Below are 8,653 nucleotides of genomic sequence, written 5' to 3'. Positions count from 1 at the left end.
GTAAAACCCTAATCCTACAGCTCAAAAGCAGTCGCTAAAGCTCTTCAGAAAAAAGGGCGTCCCCATGTAGATTTTTTTAGGTTTGGGAACATGGAGGAAACAAAGCATCAAACTTGAAGTAAACATTCCTTCTCAACCGTCTCCATTAATACATGGAATGAATCCAAAATAGTCACAGACCCACAAGGATTACCTCAAAAGTTCTATTTTATTATTCATACATTGTTATCAATATGCATTGTTTGCTTTTGTAACATTTTTACTTTCAAAACTCTTCATTATTAACTTCTTCTTACACTCCTCATAGTTGCAATAAACAAATTCACGAATTCCACTAACAATGCAATACATCAATATACTAGTATCAAAATTCACCACCTTGCTTGAAACAGCATCACTCCTTCCCAATCACACTCATGCTCTCTCCACCCTTTTTTGTAATGTGGGTAGTTTTAGATTTGGGGTTGTAGCCCAGTCAGCACCTAAGAAACCTTAGCGAACCTGAACATTTTTTAAAGCTAGACACCCAGGGTAATCTAGAGTGGGGGACTTGCCTAGCTCCCCCCAGGTTTTCCCACCCTGAAGCTTTTGCAAACTTCAAACTTTGGCAAAAAAAGTTCTCACATTTCTGTGAGAAAAACCTCTACTATCATTGGGAAGCCTCACAATTCCTACTGCCCAGCATTCCCCCAAGTCTCCAAATAAAACTGGTAACTCCCTTGTGTCGGTAGACCTAGTAGCAATATAGACACATCACATTTTTCCAATGGAAACTGACCCTTTCTTTGCAAAGTGTGTACATGTAGATTTTGGACCCTAGGCCATCCAGACACTAACAACTTCGCAAACCTGCACATTTTTTTCACACAAGACACCCAGGGAAATCCAGGGTGAGGAGACCTGTGTGATTCTCATTGTGTTTTCCCTACCCAGCGGTCCTTTGGAACCTCAAACTTTGAAATAAATACACATTTTCTACACATTTCTGTAAGAACAACTTCTGGAATCTATTGGAAGCCACAAATTTCCCACAAAACATTATTTCTCCAAGTCTCCCATTAAAAATGGAACCTCACTTGTGTAGGTAGGCCAAGTTCTTGCGACAAAAAAGGGCCCATAAAGCAACATGGACACATCACAATTTTCCACTGAAAACTGACCCTTTTTTGCAAAGTGGGTAGCTGTGGATTTTTGACCCTAGCTCAGCCAAACCTAGGGAAACCTAGCAAACTGGCACATCTTTGAAAACGACACCGTCGGTGAATATAAGGGTGGGGTGACTTGCATGGCTCTCACCAGGTTTTCCTACCCAGAAGCCCTTGCAAACCTCAAACTTTGTAAAAAACCCCACACATTTACCTTATATTTCTGTGAGTAGAACTTCTGGAATCTGCAGGGAGCCAGAAATGTCCTACCACTAGCATTCTTCCATATCTCTCTTCCAATGATGCTCTATGGTCAGCTTGCTGGCCTTGCCTATGCTTGCCTCCCCTCCTTGGTTAGCCTGCTGCCCATTCCACAGGGACCGTCCCCATTCTCCATTGGCAGGCCCCAGCCCCCACCCTCTCGCCCTTTGTGGTTCATTGTGCTGCCTCTATCAATGCCAACTTGGCCTGAATGGTCAGCTTGCTGTCTTCTGCTCTCTGTGGTCAGCCTGCCGTCCATGCTGCCTGCCTGCTGTGATCAGCTTGCTGCCCCTGCCCCCACCTTCCTCAAGCCTGACCACTGCGCTCCCCCCCTATGGGGCATATCATCAAGGACGACGTTAAAAGTATCGCCACTTTAGCGGCAGGAAACTGCCGCTAAAGCGGTGATAATGGGCTTGATAATATGCTGCAGAGAATTCCAATAGAAGCCCATGTTCACAACAGAACATGGGCTTCTATTGGAATTTTCAAGGGCATATTATCAAGCCCATTATCGCCGCTTTTAGCTGCAGTTTCCTGCCTCTAAAGCGGCGATCATTTGAACACCGTCCTTGATAATATGCCCTTATGTTCTCTATGTGTGTGCCCCAACCCCCACCCACTCTCCTTCTGTGGTCAGCTTTCTTCCCCTGCTAATGCCAGCCTGCACTCTGTGGTCAGCTGCCTCCCACCCATCCCCAGGCCCTCTGTTCTTCATGTCTGTCACCTCCTTCCTGCTCTCTGTGGTCCATTCTCCTGACCCTGTCCAATGTTTCTTAACCCTTTAACAGCTGAGCCATTAATCTCCAGTGCTGAAACGTTTTTGGGTTATTTGGGGTAGTTCATGCTTAGGGCTCCATAACTTTTCTTCCACATAAGGTATGCACGCAAAATGCTTGTCCTTTTTTTCCAGCATCCTGGGGATTCTTAAGGTATCCAGGGTTTGGGGTTTCCCCTGGAAAGTACAAAGAAAATAGGCAAAATCTGGCTACATTTTGAGTTTTGGGGCAAAATAGGAAAAAATTGCTCCAGATAAAAGTGTATGATTTTTTTCCTAAGAATGGCATAAATGAACAGTTTGTTGTGCTAAAGTCACCATCTTCCAAGCTTTCAGGAACATGCAGAGCTGAATGAACAAATACTTTTTTTTACCCCAGTTTTGGCATTTTTCAAAGAGGTAGTTCATTTTTCATATTTTTTGTGCTCTCAACCTACTTTCAGTTTGTGGTGAAAACTAGTGTGAAACCCATTGGTGATCCAGGAATGCTATAGATTTCTGGAACATAGACAACATTTCAAATTTAACAAGGGCTCATATGTGTAGCTCTCTGTGGTATCCTTGCCAATGAGGTTGGATGGAACCTGGTGGACAGAACTTTGACCCAGATTCTATACAACAACAGTTGGCCCCAGGCTTTCTATGGAGTAGTTGCTTATCTATATAACAGAAATAAGCCTAATGGCAACGATTGGAATTTAACTCAAGGAAAGCCTGCAGCACTGCCGGAATTCGGGGAGTTAAATCTGCGGCAGTCCATAGGGTGGCAATCGGCAGTTGTGGGTGCGCAGAGAGCTGCTGTTCACTTTCATTTGTTCCGGAGGACCACTGAGTGCAGAGAAGGAAGCCTCGGGGTCCGCTTGAGACTCAAGCCAAACTGTGAGTGTATTGCAGAAAGTTTGGGAAACGGAAGCAATCTGGCTGCGCACGCATGCGCAACCTCGCACTGTACAACGTGTCAACTGGCATTGCGCATGGTTGGAGGCCATTTTTCACCTGCCTGACATATCTAATGGACATCCAGGTACAACGGAACACGGCATACCAGCCTTGGATGTCGGCCTGAATGTTTAGCAGGGGCCATATTTTAATAGTTTAATAATTTGTTCACGGTGATTTGCACACCTGCGCGGACACTACAACATCACGGTTGCACAGTACGGTTGCACTCCAAGTCTATCACGTTGATCCTAAGCGGATACCAATGACATTGTAAATATACAACAAGGCACACCAGTTTTGAGAAATGGCCCGCAAATTCCATATTGATCATTTTGTGATGTTCATGTTAGTTTAATCTCAATTGTGAACTATTGGGCGATGTTGATTCGCACACTAGGAAAAGTATACAATAAACTTACATAAAGGAAAAAATAAGAAGGAACAAAAAAATTGTTTTTTATTTTAATTTTAATTACCTGGTCATGTACAATACAATAAATAACAGATTTATTAGGATGTATGTATAAATTCATACATTTATATATGAACAATTAATTTTAAACAGAACTAATTTGAAGGTAATATATACGCATTAGACAAGTTGTTGATGGTGGTGGGTTAAAACAACATTAAAAAGTTACTGTACTCAGCAACATCAATAGTATTGTGGCACCTCTATCTTTTCTTCCCAGTCCATGTGAGCCAGTTCTAGAGTGGAAACAATGGAGAGATGGTTTTGACGCTTATTTAGAAACTATGCGGGGTCTATATACTGATGAACGCAAATTAGTAATTAAAAAAAATTGTTTAGGTACTTGAGGGAGACGTGTTTTGAATCACTTACCACCCATTATTACGAATGAGAAGGATGACAATGAAAATGATGCTGATGTATATGAAATCACCATGTCACAGTTGGATATTTTGTACATTAAGAAAGTTAACAAGGTGGTTGCAAGACACACGTTCTTAATTAGGGGACAGTTACGCAATGAATCAACTGATTATTTTGTTAATAATTTAAGAATTTTGGTGGCCAAATGTAAATATGATGATTTTCCTGACCAGATGTTACAAGACCAATTGGGTTACAAAATAGATGATGCAAGGTTACAACAGAAATTTCTAGCTACAGAAGATTTAGCTTTTAGATTTAACAGATATCTATAGCTTTTAGAAAAAGCTATAGATGTCTGCAATAGATTTGAAGAGATGAAGTTGGGTATGAAGGAATTAGTTGCAAATTTTACCACTGAAGTCCAAACTGTAAAGAGAACTGAGGAAAATAAAATACCCAGTGAGAGTAGTAAAGGCAGAACTAGGTTAATAACACAAAATGTTGAACAAAAGAGTATGTGTGTTTTAAATGTGGTTTATCTGGTCATTTAGCAAATGATAGGTTGTGTCCACCTGTAGGACAAATCTGCAGAAATTGTGAAAGAAAAAAAAGCACTATGCTCGCAAGTGCAGGAACACAAATAAGTACAGGAATAGATATTTGTTTGCCCAGGTTAAAGAGGTCAATCAAGAATATGATGATATTCCTAAGGAATTTGTGCTTTATATCCATGAGATCAATGAAACAAATCGCAATGCTCCATTCTGTGTTATTAATATTGATGACAAGGAGGTCAGAGTTATGGCTGATTCCGGAGCTCAACACACATTAATTGAAGATCAATGGTTAAAGCAATTTCCAGACGTCCAATTGTTACCATCAAATATTAGACTAGTGTGTAATGGTAATATACCCATTAAAGTGTTAGGATATTTTTCAGCCAATATTAGTTTCAAAGGCAAGTCAATTGTAGCAAAAGTTTAAGTTGCCAAGGAGGGATCTTGTTTGTTCGGATGGCCGCAACAAAGGGATTTGTTGATCACTCTCAATCATCCTGAACAGGTCTTAGTTTATAGTGATCTTATATCACAGGTTACTGAAGATAAAGCTGTTGACTCGGAAAATGTATTCCCTAAAGTGTTCTCATCCAAGCTGGGATTATTGAAGGACTTTGTGCATAAGATTATATTAAAATGAGATGCTGTGCCAAAGGTGCACAAAGATAGAAACATTCCCTTATCCATGAGAGAAGTGTTAATAAAAAGAAGAGCCGGAGAGATTATGCACTTAAGATATAATTGAAGAGATTGAGTCGTCAGAGTGGTTGTCACCTGTGGTAGTGGTACATAAACCCAAAACCAATGAAAAACTGAGAGTTTGTGTCAATTAAAGAGATCTTAATAAATGTGTGTGGGTGGATCGCCACCCTTTATCCAACATTGGTGAAATGTTTTCAGCATGAAGGGGGACTACTGTGTTTTCAATATTGGACCAATTTAATGCTTAGCACAAGATTGCTTTGCATGAAGACGGCAAACCTCACACATCTTTTATTTTGCCTGAAGGGCATTTATATACAAAAGAATGCCTTTTGGACTGATTTCAGCCTCAGCGGTATTTCAGAGAGTCATGCACAAACTACTCAAGGATGTAAAAATACCCTTTATTTTCAAGATGACATTTCAGTTTTCGGTAATTCCAAACAAGATCATGCAGAAACCTTATATAATGTTCTGAGTATAATACCAAGCCTTGGCATTACCTTAACCAAAATGCAAATTTGAAGTTGAATCAGTGGACTTTTTGGACAACAACATTGGCAAACATGGTGTTTTACCGAAGCGATAGCGAATGCTCTGGATCCTCAAAACAACTCAGGTCTTTTTCAGGACTGACAGAATATTACGCCAAGTTAATTCTTCTGTAGATAAAACAAACAACATGAGGTGTCTAATCTAATAAAAAAAATCTGCAATTTATTTGGAGTAAAGAATGTGCTTCTGAATTCGTCAGTCTGAAAAACGAAATTGTTTCAGCTCTTGCTTTAGCAACTTTTGATACTTGTTACAACTCAGTCATAATCACTGATGCTAGCAATGCTGGTACTAGTGCTGTTCTAATGCAAAATCAAGAGGGCAAGTTGGTCACGATTGTATTCGCCTTAAGACTACTAAGGGATGCGGAATTCAAGTATTCCACTTTATTAATAGAAACATTGGCTTGTTGGTGGGGAATTGAATATTTTCTAAAATATGTGTATGGTACTTAGCTCAAGTTAAGATCAGATCATCGTCCATTGCAGATTGCTTGTCCAGACTGCCTATAAAAGAAGATGAAAACATTAGTGTTGTTGATGATGGTTTTGAAAAAGTTGTATCCATTTGTCAGGTGTCCAGTAGTTGCATTTAACAAGATCAATGGAAAGATGCATTTTGTCAGGATAAGGAAATCCAGGAAGTTAGAAAATAGAATAAGTCAGGTTGGCTGGAAAAGAAAGACTTGAACAAAGATGTATTTCCCTACTTTTACATTGCAAATGAATTTTAGTTATATGACCTTTTGTTTCCAGGTGAACAGTTTGTGGTGCCCCAGAGTTTAAGACAAGTGGTTATGGACATGGCTCATGAGGGTCATCCCAGCATCAGCAGCATGAAAAGAAAAATGTGCAGTGAATTATGGTGGCCAGCCATTGATAAATGCATTGTAGCCAAAGTTAGATCATGCATTGAATGTGTGATCAGTGACAAATATCAGAAGGGAAGCACTTATGATAAAGCTCCCAAGTCTAGACTCAAGAGAGTGTCGGAAAGAATTTCTATGGACATTGCAGGTCCCATGTCCATATTGAGTACACAAGTTTTTGCCATAGTTCTACTTGGACAGTTATCTCAATGGCCAGAGGTTCAATTAGTACATCAGGCTGACTCTCATACTGTAAGACTGTTTCTTAAGGCGGTATTTGAGAAGGAAGGGTTTCCCAAATGTCTAGTCACGGACAACGGGGTGCAGTTGAGGTCTTTGGAAATGAAAGAGTTCTTAGATGAACATGGCATCAGTCACATACGCACCTCTGTTTACAGTCTATAAAGTAATGGCAAAGTAAAAAGGTGGATAAGAGTATTGAAGGGTGGTTTACAATTGGCATTATTCAATGGGAAAAATTGTCATGAAGCTCTGAAGGATTTGTTGTGGTGTTACAGAGTTACACCCACATTGTTGGGGGATGTGTCTTCATTTGAGAAAATGAGAGGAAGAAAGGCCATTTGCAATTTAAAGCAGATGTGGATGATGGAAGTGAAGGCTGAAGTAAATCAAGGTTCAGCAAAAAAGTTGATTATAGATGGCGATTGGATGACAAGGTAGTGTTCAAAGTTGGACCAAGGGGTCATGTACAACAGTTCAGTATTGGTGAATGGGTCTGCGTGAAAAAAAGAAGGATGGTTAGATCTGGGGAGTCCAAGTTTTCTGCACCGATGAAGTTTATCAGAGTGGGACATCAGGTAGTAGAACTATCTAATGGAAATGTGTGGAGTATGAGTCAGGATGATAGAAGAACCAATGTGGTTGTGACCTAAAGGAAGCGATGACAATAGTACAACTTTAGAATCTGGCTACGATTCTGATGTACATCAGAAGGGAGATGTGTTGAATGGGAACTGAGGAAAAAGGATAAAAACAAAACCTGTGTGGGGCAAAGATTATGTCATGTTAGCTTCCTTTATTGCAATGCACTGTTGCATTGCATGTTCTCCTAGTTAATAATATAACATATGTATAATGCATGATTATTCTACAGATCGTACTGTGTATTGACTCTCTATTTTCAATGTTTATGGGAAGGGGTTATATTGTTAATTATTATTTATGATGGAGAATGTGTGGTATCCTGGCTAATGAGGTTGGATAAAATCTGGTGGACAGAACTGTGATCCAGATTCCATACAACGACAGTTGGCCCAGGCTTTCTACGGAGTAGCTGCTTATCTATATAATGGAAATAAACCTACCTTAAAACCACTCCTGGATGATGAGTTTTATTCATGTATGAAACATAATACTCTCTAAAGGTTTTCCCAAGTAAACTAATTGTTGAAATAAAGAAATATTGAAAATGAGTAGGAAGAAAAAGCCACTTATGACAACGCTTCCACCTGTACCTTTTTGTCACGATGGCTGATTTACATAAGCCATTTATCATTACGTCCGTTAGATCTTTCTGGTTACAGGGATATATTGGGTTGGTAGGTTTTCTAAGAACCCAAGGTACCCAGAGGCAACAACTGAGCTGCACCGTACAATGGGTTTTTATTGTGTACCAAGTATACACCAATTCATATGGTGAATAATGTAGAGTGAAACATGGGTATCAAGGAAACCTGTGCATTTCTAAAATGGGCATAAGATATGGAGTTTAGAAGCAGTGGTTATTTGTACATTTGTGAATTTGTTGGCATGAGTACTAGCATATGTTTTATAGGGTATTTTTCTAAATATCTTCCTTCTTATATACTGGCTTACAGTTCGAAGGCACATGCAGGCAAATCCAATTGGTAATAAAAAATGTTCTACTATTCTTTGCTCCCACAAGTCTTTTAAAAAAAATTGTACCTCACATGTGTTTTTAGGCCTAGTGTCCGAAACAGGAAATTTCTCAAATCTTAATATAAATGCATCACATTTTTCCACTGA

This window comes from Triturus cristatus, chromosome 6 (genome assembly GCF_964204655.1).
Source record: "Triturus cristatus chromosome 6, aTriCri1.1, whole genome shotgun sequence".
NCBI lineage: Eukaryota > Metazoa > Chordata > Amphibia > Caudata > Salamandridae > Triturus > Triturus cristatus.
The sequence above is the reverse complement of the archived record's forward strand: the minus strand, read 5'-3'. Positions refer to the sequence as shown.